The following is a 14075-nucleotide window of genomic DNA, read 5'->3' on the forward strand; positions in this document are numbered from 1 at the left end:
AATTATCACCAGCCTACAGCATGCTACCAGGTAGGAGGCAGCTTGACAGGTACTTGAATGAGCAGGACAGAGAGATATGACATTAATGCAGGCAAGTGGGATAGTATAGATAGGCATGATGGTCAACATAGATGTAGTTTGTGGATGGGAAATTAAATAAATTAGTTTATAATTGTCACATGTTCTGAGATATAGTGAAAAACTTTGATTTGTATGCCATCCAGAATAAAAGGTAGCAGATATAGAGAAAATGCTGTACAGGTAGACAATAAGGCACAAAATCATAAGGAGGTAGATTATGAGGTCAAGAGTCCATCTTATCGTCTGTGTCATGATACAAAGCATTCATCAATCCCTCAGCTGCACCAGCACTATCATATATCAGCTCGTCATATCTCTACCCCACCCATTTCTTTGTGACAATTGAGTGATTTCCAAGTTTAAAGTAAAATTTATTATCAGACTGCATACATGTCACCACATACAATACTGAGATTCTTTTTCCTGCAGGCATACTCAGCAAATCTATAGAAGAGCAACTGTAAACAGGATCAATGAACAACAAACTGTGAAAATGCAAATATAAATAAATTACAATAAATAATGAGCATGAAATAACAAGATAAAGAGTCCTTGAAGTGAGACCTTTGGCTGAGGGAACACCATAAATAGAATGCGGTTTGCTCAAGAGCCTGATGGTTGAGGGGTAGTAACTCTTCTTGAACCTGGTGGTACAAGTCCTGAGGCACTTGCAACTTCTAGCTGATGGCTGCAGTGAGAAAAGAGGATGGTCTGGGTGCTAAGGTTCTTTGATGATGGATGCTACCTTTCTCCTAAAGTCTACAATCAGTTCTTTGGTTTTATTGACATAGAGTGAGAGATTGTTCTTGTTACACTACACAGCCAAATTTTCTAGCTTCCTCCTGTATGCTGATTCATCACCAGCTTTGCCTCATCAGCAAACTTGTTTTTGGTGTTGGAGCTGTGCTTAGCCACATAGTCATGGTGTAAAGTGAGTAGAGCAGGGGCCTAAGCACACATCCCTATGGTCCTCCTGTGCTGATGGAGCTGATGCTGTGCTGATGATTTCTAGGTCATTCCAGTTCCGACGAAAGATTATTGACCCAAAACATTCATTCTGTCCTCAACAAGAGCTGCTCAATCTGCAGAGTATCTTGAGCAATCTTTGTAGTCATGTAGTTCTTGAAAGTAGTTTATGACTGAAAGGGCTTTGAAACATGTTCGGTGCCACCAAATCCATGCTTTGCAAACATGAAGTTTCCAAACAGAACCAGGCATAGCAACAGCAGGTGCTGTCTCAACTGCACTGTTACATTACTTCATTGCTTGCCCTTTATGAATGGCCCAGAGCCAAGATTTCAGCAGCAGCTTAGCTACAGTACTATCCATAGAGACTTACTGCCTTCTCTTCAGAGATGCAGTAATCCGTAAAATAGTGTAAACAAAGCTGAACCTCTCTCTTACAACTTGAAAGATGGATAAATGGGAAGCAACATGGTGCCAAAGATTCATATGTGACCTGACCGATCTGAATTGTGATATGGTAAGGGCCTAACTGTGCAATTGTGGAGGTGCAGCAGTGATGTCATTTGGACAATCCTTGGTTTGTGGTATTGACCAAGGTTCTTTTGGCTCAAAGCAGGATCAGCTGAACTTTCCAAACAGTTAAAAAAGGGCAGGGGGGGGGGGGAGTTTATGATATTATTTATTCTGGAAGATCGGGTTGCAGATACACAACTGCTTTCAGTGTGCAAAGTACTTTCAGCAAAAAGATCCAAAGCAACTAACCATTTACAAGTTCAGCTTTTTGTATTAAAAATGTCTCTCAGCAAAGTAGTCTTTCTCTTCATGGTAAGTGTGTCTAAATGCCAGTTCTGTACACATTACTGCCAGATTTTTTATCAGGAGCTGTCTGGGCTTCTTCCAACAATATGTAGAAAGAATCATCTAACACTTCTTCAGCTCCAGCGAGCCGAAAAGCAGTGTCAAGAATTTAGGGAGAACGTAGTCCAAGTGCAGAAGAATGGGACAAAAGATTCTCTCCACAGGGCAGCTGCACCCTGCATTCAGGCAAAACTCTTATACGGAATTAAATTCTGAACAAAAAAAAAAATTGAACAAGATCTGGAAAGTAAGCATATATAACAACTTAAGTGTTCTTGCAAACTAATAGCATGATTTTTAAAACAAAAGTAACACTCTGTGTTCAATAGGAGACCATCTTGGCTTTTGATGATTACTGTTTTAAAATATATTTCCAATAGCAATCTACTGTATATTAACAGTTTTAGAATACAGCAGATTATATTGGAGATGCTAAATTAACAACTATGCACATAAAGTTAACTTTTTTCCTGTGCTTGGTGGAAAGTTAGTGCAGTATTAAGCTCTAAAGTGAAAGGTGCTCATCTTTCTTTATTTACAATGTTACTGGTGCAGAACCTCATGGTGTTACTTTAGTCAAGTCCTACATTAAATGTCTGATCCCAGGCTGTGTTTAACCAGGAAATCTTAGGCGTGAAACATAAATCTTACTAACAAGGTGACAACTGCAATAACTGAGAAGTATCCAGAAGCCTCACTAAATTTATATGGGTGCATTATCATCTGAAGACCTGTAATGATTGTAGAAAAAGGCTCAAAACAATCATCTCAATGAAACCTCACAACTACTAAAGCATATTGGATATTGATTTACCTCTGCTTTAGAGAGTTCAGTGTAAACCAATTCAAGGTTATGCATTCACTCCTCTAGCATGTGCTTTCAAATTTCTATGTAGAAGTAGTGCTGTATAGGGAGACCCACATTAGTTTTGGATGCAGCCTTTTGACTCAAATGTATTTCCCCATGGTCTATGGTGCATTTCTTCTGCAATCTCTTGCCATTGTAGAAAGGACAGATTGTAGAATTATGTTGCGGACTAAGGAGTGAAATTCAGTGAGAAAGGCTAGAAGCATGGTGGGGACAGTATCCCAACAGGGGTTGGTGGAGTTTGTAAAAGAAAATGGGAAAGGTGGGTCAATTCCTAATGATAAATTAAGGAAGGAACTAACTAGGTAGCTAGATGATTGATTCTGTGCTGCAGCCCAAGTAGAACCCAAACTTTTTCAGCAAATGTAAAAACACCTTCAACACTCAGATTGAGATTTACCCAGGTATTTCAAATTCAAGCTGTTCACTGCACTGCAATTCTGCACGTGTGATATGAGTTAATTGTTGCATCTCAATTTTCTTCCATTAGATACACCCAGCTGCTTCAGTGTGTACAGTTGAAGTCAGCAAATACATTTAAGCTCAGTTTTTCCACAATCCCTGACATTTAATCCTAGAAAACATTCCCTGTCTTAGGTCAGTTAGGATCACTACTTTATTTTAAGAATGTGAAATGTCAGAATAATAGTAGAGAGAATGATTTATTTCAGCTTTTATTTCTTTCATCACTTTCCCAGTGGGTTAGAAGTTTACATACATTTTGTTAGTATTTTGTAGCATTGCCTTTAAATTGTTTAGCTTAGGTCAAACGTTTTGGGTAGCCTTCCAAAAGCTTCTCACAGTAAGTTGCTGGAATTTTGTTCCATTCCTCCAGACAGAACTGCTGTAACTGAGTTAGGTTTGTAGGCCTCCTTGCTCCCATACGCTTTTTCAGTTCTGCTGACAAATTTTCAATCGGATTGAGGTCAGGGCTTTGTGATGGCCACTCCAACACCTTGACTTTGTTGTCCTTAAGCAATTTTGCCACAACTTTGGAGGTATGCTTGGGGTCACTGTCCATTTGGAAGACCCATTTGCAACCAAGCTTTAACTTCCTGGCTGATGTCTTGAGATGTTGCTTCAATATATCCACATAATTTTCCTTCCTCATGATGCCATCAATTTTGTGAAGTGTACCAGTCCCTCCTGCAGCAAAGCACCCCTACAACATGATGCTGCCACCCCCATGCTTCGCGGTTGGGATGGTGTTCTTCGGCTTGCAAGCCTCACCCTTTTTCCTCCAAACATAACGATGGTCATTATGGCCAAACAGTTCAATTTTTGTTTCATCAGACCAGAGGACATTTCTCCAAAAAGTAAGATCTTTGTCCCCATGTGCACTTACAAACTGTAGTCTGGCTTTTTTATGACAGTTTTGGAGCAATGGCTTCTTCCTTGTTGAACAGCCTTTCAGGTTATGTCAATATAGGACTCGTTTTACTATGGATATAGATACTTGTCTACCTGTTTCCTCCAGCAAGGTCCTTTGCTGTTATTCTAGAATTGATTTGCACTTTTTGTGCCAAAGTACGTTCATCTCTAGGAGACAGAATGAGTCTCCTTCCTGAGTGGTATGACAGCTGAGTGATCCCATGTTGTTTATACTTTTGTACCATTGTTTGTACAGATGAACGTGGTACCTTCAGGCGTTTGGAAATTGCTCCCAAGGATGAAACAGACTTGTGGAAGTCTACAATTTTTTTTCTGAGGTCTTAGCTGATTTCTTTTGATTTTGTTTGTAAACTTTTGACCCACTGGAATTGTAATATAGTCAACCAAAAGTGAAATAATCTGTCTGTAAACAATTGTTGGAAAAATTACTTGTGTCATGCACAAACTTTTAAAAGTAATCAAGAATTGTTTTAAAAATTGCACTCAGTTGAAGAATTTCACAACCCGACAATTTGATGGCCATGCTATTGCCTTCTCCATTTCTGATTCACTCCTCTTTCTCAACAGTCAAGTCCTCAAGTGCCAGTGCATTGTTTCTGGCACCTCTCTAAATAACATTGTCGCTAACTTCCCATCAGCATTAGACTGCCAACCAATGCCACCTGACCCTGATGGCAGTAGGAGAATAAGGGTCTGTCTGGCATCTTGTTGCCAAGGAAACATGGCTGTACTGCCCCATTTGCTCGTCTCTTATGTTTTGTTTATTCTTCTTTTACAGAAATGTAATGATGGCTTGGGTTCATTCCAGAAGCATGTCAAGGCTATATTTTCTTAAACAACAGCAGGTTAAAAGATCAAATTTTACCTGGAACGCAGTAACCAATCTGGGGAAAATGGGAATCCTAAGAATAAACTCAGACAGTATTATGCAAAAGTCTTAGGCACATATAATTTTTTTTTAAACTTAGATAGTTACAAAAATAACATGAAAGGTTTCTAAATATCATAAGATTACTATAAAGAGCAGTAAACAGTAAAAAAATAAATCAAATCAATATTTGGTGTGACCAGCATTTGCTTTTAAAACTGCATCAATTCTCTCAGTATACTGTTGTACAGTTTTATAAGAAAATCAGCTGGTAGGTTCTTCCAAGCATCCTGGAGAACTTGCCACAACTCTTCAGCAGATGCTGGCTGTCTCGCTTGCTTCTGTCTGTCCAGTTAATCACAGACAACCTCGATGATGTGGAGATCAGAATCAGAATCAAGTTTATTATCACTGGCATGAAATTTATTAACTTAGTGGAAGCAGTTCAATGCAATACATAATCTAGCAGAGTAAAATAATAATAAAACATAATAATAAATAAACAAGTAAATCAATTACATATATTGAATAGATTTTTTTAAATCTGCAAATACAGAAATACTGTATATTTTTTAAAAAGTGAGGTAGTATCCAAAGATTCAAAGTCCACTTAGGAATCTGATGGCAGAGGGGAAGAAGCTGTTCCTGAATCACTGAGTGTGTGCCTTCAGGCTTCTGTACCTCCTATTTGATGGTAACAGTGAGAAAAGGGCATGCCCTGGGTGCTGGAGGTCCTTAATATTGGACGCTGCCTTTCTGAGACACTGCTCCCTGAAGATGTTCTGGTTACTTTGTAGGCTCGTACCCAAGATGGAGCTGACTAGACTTACAACCTTCTGCAGCTTCTTTCGGTCCTGTGCAGTAGCCCCTCTATACCAGACAGTGATGCAGCTTGTCAGAATGCTCTCCACGGTACAAGTACAGAAGTTTTTGAGTGTATTTGTTGACATGCCAAATCGCTTCAAACTCCTAATAAAGTATAGCCACTGTCTTGCCTTCTTTATAACTACATCGATATGTTGGGAACAGGTTAGATCCTCAGAGATCTTGACACCCAGGAACCTGAAGCTGCTCACTCTCTCCACTTCTGATCCCTCTATGAGGATTGGTATGTGCTCCTTCGTCTTACCCTTCCTGAAGTCCACAATCAGCTCTTTCATCTTACTGACTTTAAGTGCCAGGTTGTTGCTGCAGCACCATTCCACTAGTTGGCATATCTGACTCCTGTACGCCCTCTCATCACCACCTGAGATTCTACCAACAATGATTGTATCATCAGTAAATTTATAGATGGTATTTGAGCTATGCCTAGTCACACAGTCGTGTGTATATAGAAAGTAGAGCAAAGGGCTAAGCACACACCCCTGAGGTGCGCCAGTGTTGATTGAAAGAGAGGAGGCTATGTTATCACCAATCCGTACAGACTGTGGTCTTCCGGTTAGGAATTCGAGGATTCAACTGCAGAGGGAGGTACAGAGGTCCAGGTTCTGAAACTTCTCAATCAGGATTTTGGGAATGATGGTATTAAATGCTGAGCTATAGTTGATGAACAGCATCCTGACGTAGGAGAGCCATTGAGATTGCGTCTTCCATTGACCTATTGTGGCGATAGGCAAATTGCAATGGGCTCCATGGAGGCCATACCAACTGTTGCAGAACTCCTTACTCTTCTTTTCACTGAAGACAGTTCTTTATTACCTTGGCTGTGTGTTTGGGATCATTGTCCTGCTGCACAATGAGATTGGGACCGATTAGATGCCTTCCTGATGGTACTGCATGACAGATGGGAATCTGCTTATATTTCTCATCCATTGAGGATTCCATTAGTTCTGACTAGATCACCAACTCAATTTGCAGAAATGCAGCCATGGACCTGCAGAGAACCTCCACTGTACTTCACTGTTGGCTGCAGACAGTTATCCATGAAGCACTTTCCAACTCTTCTACAAACAAACTGCATCCTGCTTGAGTCAAGAATGTCAAATTTTGGCTCATCAGCCCAGTGCATTTGCTGCCATTGTTCAGCACCCCAGACCTTGTGTAATTTTGCATAGGTGAGTCTTTTGGCTTTGTTTCTACTTTGGAAGATTTGCTTTTTGATAGCAACTCTTCCATGAAGACCACTTCTGACAAGATCTCTCCAGACTGGAGAGGGGTGTACTTGGATTCCAGTGGTTTCTGGCAGTTCACAGCTGATAGCAATGCTGGACTTCTGATTTTGATGGGACGTCAGTTTGATGTACATCACACCTGCTGCACTCAACCTTGCCTGTTTCTTTGTGCTTCTTCAGAAGAGCTTGGACAGCACATCTTGAATATCCTGTCTGCTGTGAAATTTCTGCTTGGGAGAGACCTTGCTGATATAGAGACAGAGGTGGAGTTAAGATGGCGCTAAACAGTGACTCCTATGCTTGCATCTTCAAAAACAGCTCTATTTCCATCTTTAATATCCTTATTTTTCCCTTTCAGGGTTCTTTTGAAGACCCTGACCTGGAGTTACATGCTGACTTCAGTTCTTTGCGGGAATGGGACCCATTCTCAGGGTTTCAGGACTGACCGTTGTTTGGCACGTCAAGGGCTCGGCCTGAGAGTCTGGCTTGTATTTGGAAGCCTAAGATCTCAGGGCTCTGGAGACGGGCGGATCGAGGGTTGGTGTCACGGCAGGAGACCATTGTGTCATCAGGGGAATCTGAAAATCTTCTGCTGTGCAACCGAAGACTCGAGATCGTTGTGATCTTCAGGCATGTAACGGACTTTTAACATCATAAACCAGCGAGCTGTTTGTTATGTCTTCCCACTTGCTGTGAAAATGGAGACAACTCCCTCTTCCTTATTAGGGAGAGAGAAAAAACCTGTGGCATGTTGAATGCCGGTGTGAAACGCAAAGTCTTTGTGGTAAACGCAAGACTGTGTCTTTGCTATTGCTTTGCTCATGCTTGAGTGTGATACTTGCTTTTTTTGCCGGTGGGGGAGGGGGAGGACTGTTGCTCGCTGCCGCTTATGCGCGGGAGGGGGGAGCTGGGGGGGGAACTTTGGGTTCTCATGTTTAACTGTCGTTCATTCTTTGGGGCACTCCTCTGTTTTCATGGATGTTTGCAAAGAAAAAGCATTTCAGGATGTATATTGTATACATTTCTCTGACATTAAATTGGACCTTTGTGTCTATTGCTATGCTCACTATTGCCATGGTGTAAGAATCAATGATTTGAAGGTTAAACTGTCACATCTGCCACACCCACCTTTTGTTTATTCTTTTGCCCAGTTAGATTCCCTCTACACCCATTTCTGCTTCTGTTTTAGTTGATCAGTTTAGTTCATTTAACTCATTATGCCCTTGATCATTAGCATCCTGCTTGTTATCTTTGTTAATCATGCACTGGGCTATATACCTATCAAGTAATCAAGTTTTTATTTAAAAAAAGTGGTTTATTACTAAATATGTTACTTTCTTTAACAAAATAAAATAATTTATTTTGTTAAAGAAAGTAATATATAATAATAAGGGGCAGAGAAGGGGAAGAGTCAGGTACTAGAGAGTACCCCTGTGGCAGTACCCCTTGACAATAAGTACTCCTGTTTGAGTACTGTTGGGGGAGGGGGGGGGAATGGCCTACCTGGAGGAAGCGGCAGTGGCCGTGCCTCTGGCACAGAGTCTGACCCTGTGGCTCAGAAGGGGAAGAGGAAGGCAGTAGTGATAGGGGACTCTATAGTTAGGGGATCAGACAGGCGATTCTGTGGACGCAGGAAAGAAACTCGGATAGTAGTTTGCCTCCCATGTGCAAGGGTCTGGGATGTTTCAGATCCCGTCCAAGATATCCTGCAGTGAGAGGGAGAACAGCCAGAGGTCGTGGTACATATTGGTACCAATGACATAGGTAGGAAAAGGGAAGGTTTCCTGAAAAAAGACTACAGGGAGTTAGGAAGGAAGTTGAGAAGCAGAACCGCAAAGTAGTAATCTCGGGATTACAGCCTGTGCCACGCAACAGTGAGAATAGGAATAGAATGAGGTGGAGGATAAATGAGTGGCTGAGGGATGGAGCAGGGGTCAGGGATTCAGATTTCTGGATCATTGGTACCTCTTTTGGGGCAGGTGTGACCTGTACAGAAAGGATGGGTTGCACTTGAATCCCAGAGGATCAATATCCTGGCGGGGAGGTTTGCTAAGGCTACTGGAGAGAGTTTAAACTAGAATTGTTGGGGGGTGGAAACCGAACTGAAGAGATCTGGGGAAGAGGAAGTTAGCTTACAAATAGAGAAAGCTTGTAGACAGTGCGAGAGGGAGGATAGGCAGGTGATAGGGAAGGGACGCGCTCAGACCAAAGGCTTGAGATATGTCTATTTTAATGCAAGGAGTGTTGTGAACAAAGTGGATAAGCTTAGAGCGTGAATCAGTACTTGGAGATATGATGTGGTGGCCATCACAGAGACTTGGATGACTCAGGGACACGATTGGTTACTTCAAGTGCTGGGTTTTAGATGTTTCAGAAAGGACAGGGAGGGAGGCAAAACAGGTGGGGGCATGGCACTGTTGTTCAGAGATAATGTCACGGCTGCAGAAAAGGTGGACCTCATGGAGGGATTGTCTACGGAGTCTCTGTGGGTGGAGGTTAGGAACAGGTAGGGGTCAATAACTTTACTTTACGTTTCTTATAGGCAGCCCAATAGTAACAGGGATATCAAGGAGCAGATAGGGAAACAGATCCTGGAAAGGTGTAATAATAACAGAGTTCTCGTGATGGGAGATTTTAATTTCCCAAATATTGATTGGCATCTCCCAAGAACAAGGGGTTTAGATGAGGTGGAGTTTGTTAGGTATGTTCAGGAAGGTTTATTGACAGAGTATGTAGATAAGCCTACAAGAGCAGAGGCTGTACTTGATCTGGTAAGAGTCTTGGCAGTGTGGAGGATCAGAGGGATCTTGGGGTCCGAGTCCATAGGACACTCAAAGCAGCTGTGCAAGTTGACTCTGTGGTTAAGAAGGCATATGGTGTATTCATCAAACGTGGAATTGAATTTAGGAGCCGAGGGGTAATGTTGCAGCTATATAGGACACCACTTGGAGTACTGTGCTCAGTTCTGGTCACCTCACTACAGGAAGGATGTAGAAGCCATAGAAAGGGTGCAGAGGAGATTTACAAGGATGTTGCCTGGATTGGGGAGCATGCCTAATGAGAATAGGTTGAGTGAACTTGGCTTTTTCTCCTTGGAGTGAAGGAGGATGAGAGGTGACTTGACAGAGGTGTACAAGATGATGAGAGGCATTGATTATGTGGATAGTCAGAGGCTTTTTCCCAGGGCTGAAATGGCTGCCACAAGAGGACACAGGTTTTAGGTGCTGGGGAGTAGGTACAGAGGAGATGTCAGAGTTAAGTTTTTTAGAGAGTGGTGAGTGCGCAGAATGGGCTGCTGGCGACCGTGGTGGAGGCAGATACAATAGGGTCTTTTAAGAGGCTTTTAGGTAGGTACACAGAGCTTAGTAAAATAGAGGGCTATGGGGAAGCCTAGTAATTTCTATGGTAGGGACATATTCGGCACAACTTTTAGGAATCAGATGGCAGAGGGGAAGAAGCTGTTCCTGAATCACTGAGTGTGTGCCTTCAGGCTTCTGTACCTCCTACCTGATGGTAACAATGAGTTGAGGGCATGTTCTGGGTGATGGGGGTCCTTAATAATGGATGCTGCCTTTCTGAGGCACCGCTCAGAATGACATGGCAATCCAGATTTTCACTCATACCCATACAAGAACATGGGAATGAAATTTTGTCTGCTTTTGTCTTTTCTTACACTTGGATGTAAAATTTCAAACTGAACACTAAACTGATTTTTCTCATTTTTGGTCAGGTCTTGCTTTAAACGAAAAGCATTGTCCAGGAATTAAAACTGACATTACCAAATGATATTTAGAAAATGGAGAAAAGCCAGAATGGAAATAGAATAAGTAACAGAAGAACAATGCGGTCCAGAAGTGTTTCCACATATCCAAATGCCAAGTACTTTCTGAATGCCATTGTCCCCAAGACATCTTAGTACTTAAGAAGCTGCCACTGACAGAGTCTATTTCCAAATATACTTCTGAGATTTTAGAGTTGGACAATGAATAAGAAATTGTTGAATTCTGACAAATGATCCAAAGCTACTGAGAAATGTTGGCAATTTTGTTATTGCACTTCAGCATTTATTTCTACATTACACTACACCATTTTGCTGTTTTCCACTTGTTGCTGTATTCATTTTTGTATTAATTATTACCATGTACATTGCTTACACTGTAAGCTTCACATGAACAAAGAACTTCATTGCACCCTGGCATATATGCCAATAAACTAAACTGATTCCTTCAGAAGCATAAAAGGGATTTTAGGATCGTTTTAAGAGTGGGACTCAAAGATCGTGATTTTAAATAATGGCTGGTGTTTTAGATGCCACTATTTATCTTTTCATTAAAAAATGAGAAAAGATTGGATCTACTCCTGAAAATGTCAAACTTTTCAAGGCTATGGGGAAAGAACAGAGTATGGAGGTTAAGAGGATAAATTTTATCTGAAGTGCCAGGAGTTTTCTATGATGTAAAGCAGAACAAAAATACAAGATCCCATTTTCCTAATGATTCCCTCACAAAACCACAACATATTATCAGGTGCTGGAAGATGAAAAAGCTAAAAGGAAAACAATGAGAGTACTCCAAGAATATCTTTCAGGTAGTACTAGAACAGAATTGAAATGCTTGCAACTGTCTTCAGCCACATGTAAGACAGTAAGATACAGCAACAGAATTAAGCGATTCTGAGTCTGGTTCCCCATTACATCAGGGCTGATTTATTATCCCTCTCAACCCCATTTTCCTGCCTTCTCCTCGAACCGTTGTCACCCCTACTAATCACAAACAAATCAATCACCGCTTTAAATATGGCTTGTCTGTGGCAATAAATTCCACAGATTCACCACCCTCTGCCTAAAGATATTCATCACCTCTGATCTAAAAGGACATACTTGTATCCTAAAATTATGCTCTCTGGTCCTGGACTTCCCCACTGTAGAAAAACTCCTCTCCAAATCCACTCTATCTAGGTCTTTCAATATTCAACAGGTTTCAATGAGATTTTCCCCCTCATTCTTCTAAACATCAGTGAGTACAGGCACAGAGCCATCAAACACTCTTCATACGTTAACCTTTTCATTCCCAGGATCATTTTCATAAACCTCCTCTGGACCTTCTCCAATGCATAATGAATCATCTTTCTCAGCCTTAACCTTAGTACCTCATCATCTGGGCACAGAATTTCTTCTGAGTTACATCTAGCATTTAACGATTAAATTTTACATCTTCAAGAGACAATGTACCAAGTGGAACCATCATTAAGGACCCTCACCATCTAGTGCATGCCCTCTTCTTATTACTACCATCAGAGAGGAGGTACAGGACCCTAAAGATCCACACTTAATGATTTAGAAACAGCTTCTTCTCTGCTGCCATCAGATTCTGAATAGTCCATGAATTCATGAACACTGCCTCATTATTTCTTTACTTTGCATTATTTATTTTAGTAATTGATAGCAATTTTGTATCTGTGCTGTAATGGTGCTACAAAACAACAAATTTCACTTCAGTGATAAACAATTAAATGATTCTTCGGTATTGCACTCATTACAACACAGTCACGCTGTCTCTGTACCCATACTGTATCCATCAAAAGAAGTCTATCTTCACAGTATTTCACTCACCTTCCACCCGATGTCCTACCCCAGAATGTGAGAATGTGTGTGTGTGTGTGTGTGTGTGTGCGTGTGCGTGTGTGTGCGTGTGTGGGGTGTGGTGTTCATTTTACTGTGGGGGTAGGAGTTTTTGCCTTTCTGGTATTGCACTGTTTACTTTTTTGGTTTTCTAAGATTTTGGGCACTCGTACTGACCAGGACTCAGTGACATCTATTTTAAGTAAACTTAACTGAATAGAGAATACTTTCATAAATCCAATCATCCACAGAACCCACAGAAAAGTTTCCTGCCAGCCATCATATAAAATAATGAAAACATTGTATCTGAGATAAAATTAATTAATTTTAAACAACTTTCACTTTTAATAGCTCATTAAAGCTAGTATGACCTAGTATTGTTTTTCTTCAACCACCTTCTGAACCTACCCTGCCACCCACGGTCTCCCTGTTCCACCCTTCTCTTCAACATTATAATTCTTCTAACACTGAACTACAAACTAGGAGCAATTTATCATGGTCAATTAGCCTATCAACATGAAGACTTTGTGGATGTGGTATGAAACCAGAGTACCCATACAGTCACAACAAGAACATGCAAACTTCATACAGACAACAGTGGAGATCAGAAATGAACTTGGGTCACTCGTGCTATGGAGCAACAGGCAACAGTTCTATTAACTGCACCATTATGCCATTCATTCAAACGGAGATTGATCGATTTCTTGATATCGAGTGTATTAGAAGATATGGAAATACTGCAGGCAAATCTGGCCAATATCCTGGCCGGGAGGTTGCTAATGCTACTCGGGAGGATTTAAACTAATTTTGTAGGGGGCTGGGATCTGGAGCACCAGGTCAGTAAGTGAAGGATCAGATAGGAAGGTACATGTCGGGGAAAGTATTGACAGGCAAAACCAAAATAACAGGGTGATGGGTTGCAGAGTTATATTTTAATGTTAGGAGCATTTTGGGTAAAGGTGATGAACTTAGAACATGAATCAGTACATGGAACTACAATGCTGTGGCCATTACAGAGACTTGACTTGGTTGAGAGAGGGGCAGCAATGGATGATTAAAGTACCAGATTTTTGAGTTTTCAAAAAGATAGAGGAGAAGGTAAAAAGTGTTGGGGGGGGGGTGTGAAGTTGCACTACTAATCAGAGACAATATCACATCTACACTCAAGCGAGACATAATGGAGGAGTCAGACACTGAGTCCATATTGGCAGAGCTCAGGAATAGGAAGGGTGCGATCACACTGATGAGACTGTACAACATACCCCAATAGCCACCGGGACATTGAGGAACAGATATGTAAACAGATTAAGG

General features: G+C 41.2%; 1 protein-coding gene across 5 annotated transcripts in view; it reads right to left on the reverse strand.

Moving 5' to 3' along the window:
• fars2 (phenylalanyl-tRNA synthetase 2, mitochondrial) overlaps positions 1 to 14075 on the reverse strand; it is a 429869-nt gene that overhangs the window by 124929 nt on the left and 290865 nt on the right. The window lies entirely within an intron of this gene.

This window comes from Hemitrygon akajei, chromosome 20, assembly GCF_048418815.1.
Source record: "Hemitrygon akajei chromosome 20, sHemAka1.3, whole genome shotgun sequence".
Classification (NCBI taxonomy): Eukaryota; Metazoa; Chordata; class Chondrichthyes; order Myliobatiformes; family Dasyatidae; genus Hemitrygon; species Hemitrygon akajei.